Raw genomic sequence first — 13,190 nt, 5'->3', positions numbered from 1 at the left:
GTATAGATATACGTCGATTGTAACAATGTTGTCGATTAACATCAATAATGTGATACCGTCGGAAATGCGAAAAAAAAGCGGTACTGCAAGCTCGTGTAAGTAACACGTACGAAAATCATTTTACGCGTTTGTCGATGGTATGCATATTTATACATACATATGAACACACACTTTGACATTGTACCTATATGGTATTAATTTGAATCCAAAGATAATCTCGTATAATTCTCAGTTCCAAAACCTGCTAGTTTCACTTGACGGTATCTTCTCCTATCGATTGTTCAGCGGTTTATGTTTTCAATTTTAATCATCGCGTACGTCCAGATGACGAGCTTGCGTTAAAACTTTATTTTTTTCCACTTCGCCGATTAGAAAACCGTGCACCGAATATATCGTTCAATTCGAACGTGTGCGTATATCAGAACCCCTTTTGGACGTCTTCCAAAATTTATTTCTCGATCCGTCGCCGTATGTAATCATATATATATATAATCACACACTCACACACACATATTATATATTATTATATGTATGAGTACTACTACGTCACAATAATAATATAGTCATGTGACACGTGAAATTACATTAGACCTTACGGCCAGAAACGGTGGACCGAATGTCCGTATATATATATATATATATATAAATGTATGTATATTGTGTAGGCCATTATTGCACAAACCCTCGTTTAAACGCTTAACGGAGAAAAATTACTGACATTTTTTTTTATTCTCATCACTACGATATTAGGAGGGTTATTTCTGCCGTTTCAATACGGGTAATCATTTTCGGTTCACTAGAATATTCGTCGTTCGTTGTACCGACATTAGGAATGAGAGCTGCGCAAATACACACTCACACACTCATACAGCAAACCTTTAAACCACGTTACAAGCTTTTTTATTATTATTATTCTCTAAACATCACCCGGGGATATTTTTGTGTAATAAATAAGTCGTGCATATATATTATGTGTGTGTACAGATGTATATCATCAGTAAAAGCATAAAAATAAAAAGTTACCCCAAGCCGTAGTGTTAAATTTTTTTCTTCGAATATTTTTGTAACGAAAACCTGACACCAAACCCAACCCTTTTTCGCAACACTTAAACGCATGTATTTTCCACGGGAGCCAATATAATATATAATCAAAGCATTAGAATTCACGCAGCGGCCGTGTAAAATGATTCGTAAAAAAAGTATATATAAATAACTATAATCGAAAATATATTAATCGATGATAAAACGACGACCGATATTGCTATTATATGTTTCGTTTTTAGTATTATAAATTATAGTAATACATTCATAACTCGTCGTTGTTAATGGACTCTTTCAACACAAACGACGCTGCTAATCGGAATCATGTAAAAACAACCAAAAATCCTTCATGGTTTTTCAAGCACATACCTAATATTATGTATAATATATTGTTATTATTATTGTCTATATACCACTCGAGTTGAATACAAACAATTTACTGCAATTTGAAATCAACCAGATATTTGTAAATACGAGTACTAATTTTTATTGTAAACGTTCATAATAATATATTATTTCCATTGCCCACAATCAAACGAATTGAAATGGTTTTTAATTTGTTATAAAACAAGTATACGAGTATTATATACTGTACATATTGTATTCTCTTCCTCTTACAAGAGTGCATGCATACATAGTATTTAATTGTATGTTTTACAAACACGAATGTCCTTAAAAACAACGTTTTGTTTTCACTGAACGATAATTACTTAAAAATAATATAATATGGTACAATTTATTATTATTATACTATTATACAGCCAAGTTAGGTTGTTTCCGATTCCGGGCTGTTTACTAATAATAAGCTACTCGTATATTATTATATACACGAGTAGATACCCCACCTAAATTAAATTAATAACAAAACAAAAAACAATCAAAAACCATCAGACTATAAATAAGTATAATAACGCACAATAATAGGTACTGCTACCTCCATGTTACGCTCTATCACGAATATGTATTTGTAGAACTATAAAGTTCAAGTTCATAAAGCAAATATAATTAATACATACAACCATAGTTATACCTGTACAATATACGTATTATGTACATATGTTGATTTAATTTAAAATTGATAATACGCGGTGATTGGTGTTGTATTGAGGTAGGTGAATAATATATTTAGTGCTATCAAACACATAGCCACGATGTACAACATGCAGTTATGAATCGTGTAGTCTACAGTAGGCGCATAAAACATATTATTTTTGTATAGTTTAAATTTCTAGTAACTATAAATTAATTTTACGACCACGTAAAATATATACCTAACTTACTATACTCACAATAAATACCTTCCTGAATGGATCGTCGTCGTCAGATGATAACGTATTGTTGCAAAACGTAGTTGTTCAGAACATTTTCTTACACGAAACAACGAACGTCGAAAGCCCTCGAGTTTTAAATTTATTTTTCACAGGGACTATTTTCCCATCGGATTGAACTGGAGCTTGATTGATACTAGTTGGTTACAATTACCTTATTACAGAAGGAGGTTGGTTCTTATAAAAGTTACAGTGATTTCACCCTAATAACAGAAGTAATAATACTAAAAGTAATTGTTATAATAAAATGCAAGAACTACCAGTGGAAATCTTATGTAAATAATTGTATAAATAATCAAATATAAAATATATGATTATTGTTATTAATACCGTTTAATAAGAAGTTGATGACACGCCGTATAAAGTTAGGTATGGCATCGTATACGAGGTTATAATGATAGTAATAATAACAATATCGATTTCAATTTCACAAATATTGTGAGCTGCTCTGACGTAACGTACAACCCATTGGGTTTCGGATTGTGGAGGTAAAAAATCTATTGGTTAGTCGGGGAAATCGATACGCAGTGTTACACACGAGTGAACGTTTAATTAAGTATATTATAAATCTATAATTTAATCTAATAAAAAAAAAATATAAATACTATATGGATTTATAATAAGTATAATATATTATATATATTACACGCGTGTCGCACCGTAAACCGTGTAATTCTCTGGCGACAGATACCTTTCGTCGCCTCCGACGTCTGCCAAAAACAATAACGAAATCCGTGAGGTCGAAAAACGAATCGTCCGTTGACGATGAATTATACTACGTATTATAATGTACCAGTAGGCGAATGTAGTGACGATGACGGCGATGACAATAATTAATAATACTTGTGACGAAAAATAAGTTTGATACACCAGCTAACTGCTAGTGACACCGATCTAACGTAATATTGGGCCCTATTTGCAGTACAACTGGGTCGCTGTAAATTGAGTGCCATTTTTAATTTAAACAATTTACTATTAAAAAGTATAATAATAAGAAAACCGATAAAAATGTGTATTAATGTGATACGATAATATTACCGCACAAGGTCTAAAGTTTAGAATATAAACGAATAATTTTTTTTCCAATTCTTTCATTTTTTCTTGTGTATAATTTACATAACTTTTTCCTATATATTTCTTCTTTTTGTTTCTTGACTTTACCAAACTAATATAATATATTTATTATCACTTAACATTTTTTTTTTTATGTTCCGGGACCGAGTTTAAGTAAGTTTCAAAAATATCCCAGTAGTTCTTTAACCAGTGTAGAACTGTGACCTGTACCTTTCTTCAAAGATGCCATTTACCTACTCCGACTGTGATTACTATTCTCAGATCCAAACTTCGTTAAATGTACTTTAAAATGAATTGTGCCACACTTTTATTTTACACTACCTATTTTTACATCACACCATGTTCCATCTCCGATCATCATGGCACTGATATAAAGTATTATCGTTTCTAGTGAAAATATAGCAATACTGCAACCAAAAATGCTGTATTAACTGTGAATATTAAACAACTTGGACTGAACCTATTCTGCCGTATGACTGACATTGGCTGTATTGTTAAGCTGTTGAGGCCCGTAGCACGAAAACAAAATCCAAAGTGCATATTATTATAAAACAAAATAAATAAGTGAAAATCGTGCCACCATAGATTTTCATTGGTGCCATTCTTTGGCCGATATTCATTTTTCTTACCTCTAAAATCTGGTCCGTGACCATTGTGTTTCCCACAGCAGCACGTCGTCCATGGAGACTTAAAAAATATACCGCATATATAATATATATAAAGATTACCTATATATAATACTCTTCCGGCCACGTGTTCGTCATTCCGATCGTTCCGAGCTCCAATTTGTATACGCGCGGTCGAGCCCATAGTATTCGTCGTTGAGAATCTGAAAGGAAGAATAAAATGAAAAAAGAATACATATAATATAAATGAGAAAAACACTATACGTCTATAGTATTATAGTGGTACGAATTATTATTTTTCAATCCATCCAATAGGTATATCATACTAGGTATTATACTATTATTATACTATAATACATATATTATGCGTGCATGCATGTTATAAAATGAAAACCAACCAGCTGGTAGAGATTATAATACTCATATATATGTTATAACATATTTAATGATAGGTCCTGCAAGATATATTATTGAAGTATTCACTATTTTATTAATATATTCTATACATAATGAAAATTTAATTTTTAAATATTATGTTTTAATAACATAAATTAACAAACATTTTATTCGTAATACACAATAAACTTTGACAGATTCGAGATACCTGTACAACTATATTAATGCCACTTATAACGCCAGAAATCTAGAATATTTTTCTCGAATATTCTTTTTACAATAAATAATAATAATAATTGTACTGATAAAATGTATAATTTTACAGTAAAACCAAAATTATAATTTTAAAATTAAATAATCATTTAGGTATATTATGCAATTCCAAATTTCATTTTATATAACATATGATGTACATTTCTCCAGCAACACCCATTTCAAATTTTCCAAATTTTTCTACGCCAATGTTTGGCACGTTATTTGCATATTTTGCACGACTCTTTCCGAAATTTCTATAGGCTGGGAGAGAGAAATGGTTCTCCAATTCCACCCACGTGGAAAAACATCTTTTAAACAAATAACTGCAGATACTTGAAATTTACAACACATGTTTATATTATCAATTAATGTACTTGATAACATTTTCATAACATTTTGATTCCTTTTGAGCTGTATACAGATATTTTCAATTTTTTTTTTTGGTATAATTTTCAATACAATTTTAATTAGTTATTTCAGATGCTTAAAAATTGAATATAAGGCTCCTGATATATATTTATCATTTAAGTTGAAAAATGTTAAAAACAAATTGGAATGATTTTTTTTTATAAGCATTTAAAGTTCATATTTTTACAAAATTCATATCATTTAAAATTTACCAATAATTTTTTAGTTTAAAATTTTTAAAATGTTCAACTTTTATAGTTAAGGATTGAAAATGTAAAACAAAGTTCCAGTCAAGTAGGTTATTTTGTGACCAAAAAATCTAAAAATATATAATAACAGTTTATTTTTGTTATTTTTTTATGTTCAAATGTGGACGAAATTAAATACTAAATAGGTAACCAATAATAATGATTTATGTTATTTTGTTGTAAATTAAAAATATTATTCGTGGGTACTTGAAACTGTTAAAATATATCATTATGTTTTATGTACTCAATGACTTTTCAAATTTAATTTTTTGAGCGAAAAAGGAATTTAATCTACTGCGTAGTACTTATGCTTAATAGTAAAATAAATTACTTTAATCACAATAATATCATCAAATATACTAAATTACTAATTAATATTATTGACTGACAGACCTTATCGCTCAGATTCGTTTTTCATATACAGTGATTTTATATTATTAAATTAAAATTTAACATAATCAATTACAGTGACCCACTTGTAATCTACTGTACAGCAGAGCGACATCCACTTACCCACTTTTTTTTATATCCACACAACATTTTATATTATGAGACAGCTATTTTAATTATAAAATATAAATTATCACTGCTATTGTAGAAATAAATGTATTTATAGAATGTTAAATACTATGAAGTGTTACCCAAAATGTCTTGGCCTCTTATAATAGTGGATCATGTCTGGATACATACTCGATTGGCATGCTATCTATCATTTTGAAGAGCAAAAGTATCCAGTAGCTCCTGCAATTATGTATCTATTGTAGGTCTATGAGTCTTATTTCAACGGTATATTGGGTCGGAAAAACCATCCGAAAATGCAAGGTAATTTTAAATTAATTATAAGCACATATACATAAAGGTGCAAATCCACTTAGTACTCTGTTGGTCATCGAGGGTAGGTTAGGCTAATGGCGTCCTCAAATTTCTCCAAAATTAACTTATCAGTGACCTGTGAGTTGGTAGTGCTGGAGAAACGTTTGCTCCGCCCCGCCCATAGAAAATTGAATTTTCCGGGCAAACTGGAGTCGTGCAAATGTCGGAAACGGTCGTGCAAATACATGCGAATAATGTACTAAATATTGCCGTAGACAAATTCGGATAATATGAAATGGGTGGGGCTGGGGAAATGTATACTTGTAGATATTCTGCAGTGCTTAAAATAGTACTACATCTACATCATGTTCATCCTCTATACATAGCACATGAAAAAGAGAGAGCCATAACCCTTATATTATTATTTGGTACTTATAATTGTTTATGTTTTTCAATCTATTATTTTTTTTCTTGATTCCGGTAATCTAAAAAGGCTGTGGAAAAACCAGAATACGTATGTACTCAAACATCGGCTATTAGGGTATGTTACAGAGTCACGCGGTGACTGTGACGGTGGTGGTCGTACTAACTTTGTAAAATATTGAACTGTGGAAAAATTAAATATAAAACCGTTAATAATTCATGGAATGTGTAGAGAATAGCAACTTTATTCGAAAGTATTCTAAATATGGCACAAAAAATGACATTGCCTAGTCTAAATGACCGAAAATTGTAACTACGTCTTTGTGAAATGTCAAGTCTATTGTTTTTTCAATTGTACGCCGTAACAACGAATCGATGCTTATAATAATAAGAATAATAATGATAATAATAATAATAATATAGTACACAAGGAAACTATGAGTAGACTTTCCATCGTCACAGCATTAACCGCACGTTTCAAAAGTTTTCGATTTTCCATTAACATCAAAGTTAAATAATTATAATTTGCTTACTCTATTCATTACCGAAACAAATTCGATTTCTGCATAAACACTGTATAATAATATTGTTCAAATATTATTATCATAATCTATTTATAATAATACCGTTCTATGTTATATCATATAGCATCTACTATCATTATAATATATAGGTGTACTGTATAGATATTTTAATAATATGTTACGGGCATATACATAATATCAAAATACTTTGATAATAATTATTAGGTTTTAATATAATCTGTAAACTTGTGCAAGAATTGTCAATATCGAATTAGTATTAATTCTGGTTACTAAAAAATAATATATTTTAAATCCACATATCTAAAACATATGTAATTTATGAGTTATGTTTACCGTCACAATAAAGCATCTCTATAGGCCAAAACGAAAACAGCCAATTAATAAGTGTAATGTAATATAGTTTGAAAAAAAAAAACATAAACAATTGTAAAAACTACTCAGGACAGTTGGGACGGATTGAGATTTTTATACATATAGGTTCCTATAGGAATTACTTTAGGGGACCGTAACATTAAACAGATTAGTGACGTTGGGTCTTGTTCATCCCTCGTGCACACTACCGGAAAAATAACCGGGTGTTGGTGCACGTGTGTGTGTAATGTTAATAAGTAAGTTTTTGCCGACAAAGTTTGGCTAGCTCACGCCTTTAAGGCACTATAGATAAACCAAATAGCGTCAGCTAGTATGAAACAGGCAAGACCAAGTAGAGAAAAAAAATATATTATGTAGTTAACCGTCGTAATATACGCTGTCAAATTTTGGGAAATAATAATAATAATAAAAAAAAAACTAATATCCCCGTCGAAGTTATGTGAGCATACAATATATCTATACGAAACACACACACACACACACACGTCATAATAAAATATTATAATATAATGTATGCGTGAAATGAAGTATATGATACAAAATCCTACTATTATACTGTCCTACAATATTTTAGCAATATGCCAATATGGCGCGACCATATAGTTAGGAGATGCTGCATTTTACGATTCAGTCCTACTCACTTATATAAATTATATATAAACTACAAGGAGCACTAACTTACACGTACTCACATATTTTGGCTTGTCATTTTTTTTATGTACATAATAATTTGTATTGAGGTTCGAAATAGTATATTATATTAAATATGATATGATATATCTTAGGTCAGAACGCAGATAAATGTCAAAAATATATCATGACTAGGCCAATGAATATTCAATCCACCTACGTGTTATTTTGTATGGTACTTCGTAGAAGAGATTGAGTGATCAAAATTTGTTTTACGTCACAACGACAATAACAGAAGTCACATCTTAGTATTTAGAGTATAGTGCATTTCAGACATTTTATTCGGATAATGTCGAAAAAAAATAAAAAATAGAATTTCTAGTCTCGTTGCTTAGTTTCTACACTTTAAGTCTAACTCTCTTTATTCGAAAAGGTTGAAACCTAAGAAGACACTTTAAGTTGTATGCACATGATGTGGAGAAGCGAGAAAAATATAATTTATAAGTAGAGATAGTCATGAATTGAAAGTTAGCCGGAAAATGATCTCAAGGTTGGAAAATATAAGAATAGATAAGTATATAAGAATGGAAAAACAATATTGAATTAAACGCCAGAAACAAAGTAGAAGTACTATTTATAGATCGCGTTTCAACGTGTTTTGGATTCATAATTTAATACATGTATATTATATATAAGAGGTGGGTTAATAATACTTATTATTGCACATATACATGATGTTAACTCTCGTATTTGGATACTTGAAAATCCGATCTATAGCAAGCAGCAATTGAACGATTGCCGAGTGTCGACTCTCCACGAATCACTCCAGACACGAGAGGTTTCTTTTCGTTATATAAACGAAAATAATTTACTTGATTCACACTTACCTCCAACATCTTGATCACTTTTTCATTAACATTTACAAAGTTTTTACAAGTTCCTTTGTTTTTTTATATAATCGCTTTTTAAATCAGATTTATAACACATGATATCGTGTGAAAAAATGTGTAATCTTTTACATTACAATTCAAACAACTTCATTTCCTATTAAATCAAAATAGGATCATATTATATTATTATTCCTATACATTTTTTTAGAGCAGTTTTGTTTTTATGATATTTTATACTAAAATTAGATTTTTAAATTGTATTAAAAGTTCAAAGGTTAAGTCGACGAAATTTTTTTGTATATTCCATCTGCATGCCTAAGTTGTAATTAAAAATTAAAAAATAAGAACTTTAAATTGGGTAATGGTAATAATTCAAATGTCAAAACCATGAAGCAAATTGTGGGTATCGGTGTCATAAACGAAAGTCTCAAGTTCTACCTGTGGCAAAATAATTGTATAAGAAAAGTGTACCACTTTTACTAAACTTTCATTGGAATATAATATTATGTGGGTAATGGTTTCCTATGGAAACTGACAAACTTGGTATATTCCTCGGAAAATTATGATTTTTCCACCACATCACCTGCATGTCTACTAACATCATCCGCCGAACGCCGACCGCGGGCATGCGCGCACATTTAATTCCAAGCTATGAGGGTTCTAGCACGCGCGCTTCATCTTCGCGAAGACTCACGTAGCGGGTATACCTAACATTTAACATTTAACCATATCAAATTATATTATAATTATGCATTATGCCATGTGGTATATAAGGTGCTCACGTAATTAATTCGTTGCGGACGAATCGACGCATTTGCCGGGGATTTGCCTATCCCGAATAGAGTTCTATTCTATTATTCTTTCATCCTGCAGCCGATGTGTTCCCTGGCCCTGAAAAAAAAACCAGATAAGTTTAACATAAATTATGATTTTTACTGTAGTTTATTGTGACCAGACAGCAGTTTATATTGTTTATAACAATATTATAAAATTATTATCAAATGATAAATACGTGTCAAAAAAATATATTTGTTTGTCTGCTATAATATGTTATAGTAATATTATGTGTATAAAGTACGGATTTTAGAACACAAAACTGTAGTAAAATCATTTAAAATAAGGTAATACAATATCGCTAAAAATAATTTATAGAAAAAAACTATAAAATCAGTTAAAAAAAAAATATTGTATTATTAATATCATATTATGTATATTATTTTACTAATAAATGTAATTGTTCTTTCAATGAACAAAATGTGCTTCATGGTATTATCTACAAAGAAAATTAAACTGTCACTAACACTGAGTATACGGTGTAACGAACAAAATGAAATTGTTGTGTTTATTGTCATTTCAACATAAATTATATTACTAATATTGGTAATAAGACATAATAACATCGGTACCAGCTCAATAAAATGACCTTTTATCTAAAGTATGTAGGTACTACAAACCGGTGTTCTATTTATATTCGATTTAAAACAAAAATAATATAGGTAAGTACGTTTTGTTTAACAAGTTAGTATAAAATAAAAAAGTATATACAATTAGTATACTAAAATTGATTAAAGCTCTAAAAATCATTAAAAAAATACAAATAACAAAAAAAGCATAAATAATATGATGTATGAGTACATATTTTATTCTACGTTATATGAATCACATTATTAGCTGGTAAAGTTTTTTTTTTTGAACAAGTAGAAATAAAAAATTAAATGTCACAGAAATGCGTACATTAATAATGTCATATAATGTCTTACAGCCTATGGTAGTGTGTCAAAAGTAGCAAATCAAAATGTTATTGTTCTTTAAAATAATGTTTTTAGCCATGCTAGGAAACTGTTTTTCACTATTTGATCACCTGGTAACAAAATAAGTAATAATATGTTAGGTATATTCTATAGATAACCAAACGAACGTGACGTGAACAGTCAATATTGTATAATGGTCTCCTGTATTATTTTTATTATTATTGAAGCTACAGAGATTTATCATCCCAAGTCGCGTGCACTCGGAAGATTCGTACATCGCACCGTGTTATCTGTAGTTGGGTAAAAAGTGCGGAAGCTTAAAATTCAATTAAAACTTAAAGTACAGTCTTAAATTTTATACATTTTGTGTTTTTTTTTCTTTCATCCTCTCCCACGCGTACAAAACAAACAATATTGGACGAACAAAACCCTTACCCTGGTGGCTCACCACCGCCGCGGCCGCCAACGCTGAGTGCGTTGTGTTCACATCACACGAAAACAAAAAAATAAAGTCTCTTTCGCAGTGTGTATACATTAGTATTATTATTATTATTATGTATGCCGCGGTGTACACAAGGCGTCACGATTAAAAAAGGTTTGAAAAAATAAAAATAAAAAAACGTAATATTTACTCGTGTGAAAAACGATTGTATTTGCGATGTGTTTTACGTATGCATATTTCATATTATATTATTATACACGTATATACTCATAATGTAAACGAGAAATGTTTCAATGATTTCTTTTTTCAGTCCTGGGTCGGTTTATACCTGTAGTGCAATATTGCCGCCACCGCCGCGGCAACCGACACACCTGTCAACAAGTGTAATGCAATTCCAAAAACTTGGCACTTTCGTAACGAACATATTATAACGGCTTACATACACACTCACGCGCACACACACACACACACACACACACACACACACACACACACACACGTGAGGATTTTCAATTCCGTTGGTTTAGTACTTGAATTTACTTTCACATGTTTGCTAGAATTAAAAAATAAAAAAAAAACAACCACCATTGTAATCCACGTGTATAGTAAAATACTACTTAGACATATTATATACTCAGAAATATAGTGTATACTACTTCCACTACAAAACCTCCACTGTTCGTTTAAAAGGCGAACGGCACGAAAAACAAATCCATAAAAATGCCTTTGTGTTTGTAGGTCAACGAGTTTATTTTTATTCGGCGGGCGTTATATTATATAAATAGCGATCGCTAGAACTTTTTTCATATATATTTCTACCAAGATTAGTCCGTGATTTCTACCATACTTCGAAAAACTTTTCGTGATTGGCAGTCGAAAAAAATAAATCGAATAATCGATTTTAATTCTACAGTATCAGCACTACGGACAACAGGCAGTTAATTTCCGATCGATATCATTATTGAACGACACTTTCATAAGTAATAGGTACCTAATAAGTAAATATGCCACGTTAAAACCGTTTGCAGTATTTAAACAATAATTCAAGTCAAATTCAAATAGCTATATGAAAAAATTAGATTTTTATTTTGGTAATAACAAAATACTAAAATATATGTTGTATGCTAGTGCGAGGTTTTTGGACATTTATATGAATGACTGCATTGACTATAATCATGCAGTCGTCGTTAACATCAAACACTTATCAATAGTAGGTTATTATTAAACATCGTAAGGTGTGATGTGTAGCATTATTCCTTTATATTATTATTATTATGCAAAATACATTTTACTCTTCAAGTGATTATGAAAATTAAGAAATGAATTTCATAAGGCAGTTTTAAGCTTTGATAGTTGGATTACATAGTATACTATGTATACATAGTACAATAGTACATACATAATATATAAATAAATATTTGATAAAATAAGTTAAATTAAGCTTGTAAATTTTACGTTGTTTTAAGCAAAATTGATTTCTTATTATTAATATATTTGACATTTTATGAATATCACTATTTTCACTATTAAAAGTGCAAGAGTAGACGCGAGGAGAAGTAAAAATACTTAGTTTGCTACTGAATTGAAATTTTAATAACTAATCTTAATTAAAAATAGATGACATTTCTTACATAATTTGTTTTCTATTTGCATTGAGTTAAAACAATAACTACGGTTGTAATATGTGTATGCAAATTATTTAGAATATGTAAATAACTTTAATTTAAAAAAAAAAATATTGACTCTATTAACATATTAATTATTCATCATAATATTATGTTTATATTAATTATACCTGCACACTATTATAACAATAACGAACCTCCCTAGTTTGACGAAACAGCGATAGAAAATTGAGACTAATTTTATGTAGATTTTGGAGTTTCTCTGAATAATTTCTGGCGGATTGTTTTGGCTCTATAAAAAAAGGAGTAAGCTTTTTTTTTAA

The sequence above is a fragment of the Myzus persicae genome, unplaced genomic scaffold (assembly GCF_001856785.1).
Source record: "Myzus persicae strain clone G006 unplaced genomic scaffold, MPER_G0061.0, whole genome shotgun sequence".
NCBI classification, from domain to species: domain Eukaryota; kingdom Metazoa; phylum Arthropoda; class Insecta; order Hemiptera; family Aphididae; genus Myzus; species Myzus persicae.
Note: the sequence above shows the minus strand (reverse complement) of the source record.